At 43.2% G+C, this 2,500-nt stretch overlaps 1 pseudogene; it reads left to right on the top strand.

The window, feature by feature from the left end:
- Window positions 1-2,415: 2,415 nt before the first annotated feature.
- The window catches only part of LOC135538032 (procollagen C-endopeptidase enhancer 1-like), a 6,580-nt pseudogene continuing 6,495 nt past the window's right edge, over window positions 2,416-2,500 (top strand).

Raw genomic sequence — 2,500 nt, forward strand, 5'->3', positions numbered from 1 at the left:
CACTCTAAAGCCAAAGATGTGTTTGGGCTGGACTCTACCTTTCTTAAAAACTACAAGAGTCACTCATTGGCCCCATTACTAAGGTCACCAACACATCTATTGAGTCTCGAGGTGTTTCAAGGTATGGAAAGTCAGCCATAATAATGGCCATCTTTAAGTTGGGTGACCCTGCTAACAGTGAGTAGCTACAGGCCCATTAGTATACTACCTGTGGTGTCAAAGGTTGTTGAAAAGTGTGTAGCAGAACAACTGATTGCCCACACTCAACAACAGCCCCTTCACATTACACTCCATACAGTTTGGCTTCAGGCGAAACACTCCACAGAAACGGCCAACTTGCTTTCTTCTGGAAAATGTGGACAAAGGGGGAGTTGTTGGGGCTGTGTTTCTGGACCTAAGGAAGGCTTTTGATACTGCTAACCATGAGATTCTCATCACAAAATTGTCCAAGTTCAACTTTTCCCCGATGCCTTGAGATGGATGAAATCATACCTTGAAGGCAGAACTCAGTGTGTCAGAGTGAGCAATGAGCTGTCACCCAATCTTAGCTATTATGTAGGCGTTCCCCAGGGTCAATACTGGGGCCACTCCAGTTCAGCCTGCACATTAATGATCTGCCTTCTGTCTGTACTGGGTCTGAAGTTCAAATGTATGCAGATGATACAGTGATATATGTGCATGCAAAGAGAAAACAACAAGCTGCACATGAACTCACTACTGAAATTTTCCAGGTTACAAAGAGGCTCAGTGACTCATGTTTGCATCCCAATGTGAAAAAACAGTCTTTATGTTCTTCACAAAGAGGCAAACTGATGCTACTGGAGCCAGATGTCTTTGTGTCGGGGAGAAGCTCCAGCTGGTATCTGATGTTACTGAGCCAGATGTCTATGTGTCATTGGAGAAGCTCCAGGTGGTATCTGATTTTAAGTGCCTTGGCATCATACTTGATTCCAACCTCTCTTTAAAAAGAAGGTGAAAAAAGGTAACTCAAATAACCAAATTCAACATAGCTAATTTCTGATTTATACGAAATTGTAGCAAAACTGTACTTCAAATCTATATTACTCCCCATTTAACATACTGCTTGACTAAGTTAGCCCCAAGCTTGCTGTACGACATTAAAACCCATTCAGACTGTCTACAAACAGGCTCTCAACGTGCTTGATAGGAAGCCCAATAGCCATCATCCTGTTACATCCTCAGAAAGCATGAGTTCCTGTGTTGGGAAAATCTTGTGCAATACACCGACGCATGTCTTGTATTCAAGATCCTAAATGGCCTGGCTCCCTTCCACTCATTACTTTTGTTAAACAGAAAACACAAATATATGGCAGCAGATACACACGGTCTGCCATGAGAAGTGACTGTATAGTTCCCTTAAGGAAAAGCACCTTTAGTAAATCCACTTTCTCGTGAGAGCTTCCCATGTCTGGAATACACTGCCGTCAGACACATATAACTGCACCACCTATCACACTTTCACAAAAACATGAAGACACGGCTAAAGGTCAATCAGATTTGTGATCATAATCCCGAGCTGTGTGTTGCTGGTTTCCATGTCTGTTGTCTGCAGCTTGTGAGGTGTGGAAACACTGTTGATTTTATGGATTTTGTCTTGTTGCTTTTTGTCCTATGTTGCTCTGTCTGCATGCTACGTCTTGCTTGTCCTATGTTGCTCTGTCTGCATGCTACGTCTTGCTTGTCCTATGTTGCTCTGTCTGTATGCTACGTCTTGCTTGTTCTATGTTGCTCTGTCTGTATGCTACGTCTTGCTTGTTCTATGTTGCTCTGTCTGTATGCCACATCTTGCTTGTCCTATGTTGCTCTGTCTGTATGCTACGTGCTTGTCCTATGTTGCTCTGTCTGTATGCTACGTCTTGCTTGTCCTATGTTGCTCTGTCTGTATGCTACGTCTTGCTTGTCCTATGTTGCTCTGTCTGTATGCTACGTCTTGCTTGTCCTATGTTGCTCTGTCTGTATGCTACGTCTTGCTTGTCCTATGTTGCTCTGTCTGTATGCTATGTCTTGCTTGTTCTATGTTTCTCTGTCTGTATGCTACGTCTTGCTTGTTCTATGTTGCTCTGTCTGTATGCTACGTCTTGTCCTATGTTGCTCTGTCTGTATGCTACGTCTTGCTTGTTCTATATTGCTCTGTCTGTATGCTACGTCTTGCTTGTCCTATGTTGCTCTGCTTGTGCTCACTGCTCATTGATTGTCTATATTGTAATTGTTTTTAATAACCTGCCCAGGGACTGAGGTTTTAAATTAGCCGACTGAGCTAAAACTGACACTTTTACTGAAACGTTAATTAATGTGCACGGTCTCTGTAAAAATAAAATTAACTCAAACCAATACAATGATATAAAATAACCTCTGACTTTTAGCCCCCTCACGTCTACATCCCATAATACCCAGGTCCCCGAGGGCCACGTTGTCATGCTTTCCTTCCGCATGTTTGAGCCTGGAGGCCGACCCCACCTGTCGCTATGACTACCTGGAC

The sequence above is a fragment of the Oncorhynchus masou genome, unplaced genomic scaffold, assembly GCF_036934945.1.
Source record: "Oncorhynchus masou masou isolate Uvic2021 unplaced genomic scaffold, UVic_Omas_1.1 unplaced_scaffold_8942, whole genome shotgun sequence".
Classification (NCBI taxonomy): Eukaryota; Metazoa; Chordata; class Actinopteri; order Salmoniformes; family Salmonidae; genus Oncorhynchus; species Oncorhynchus masou.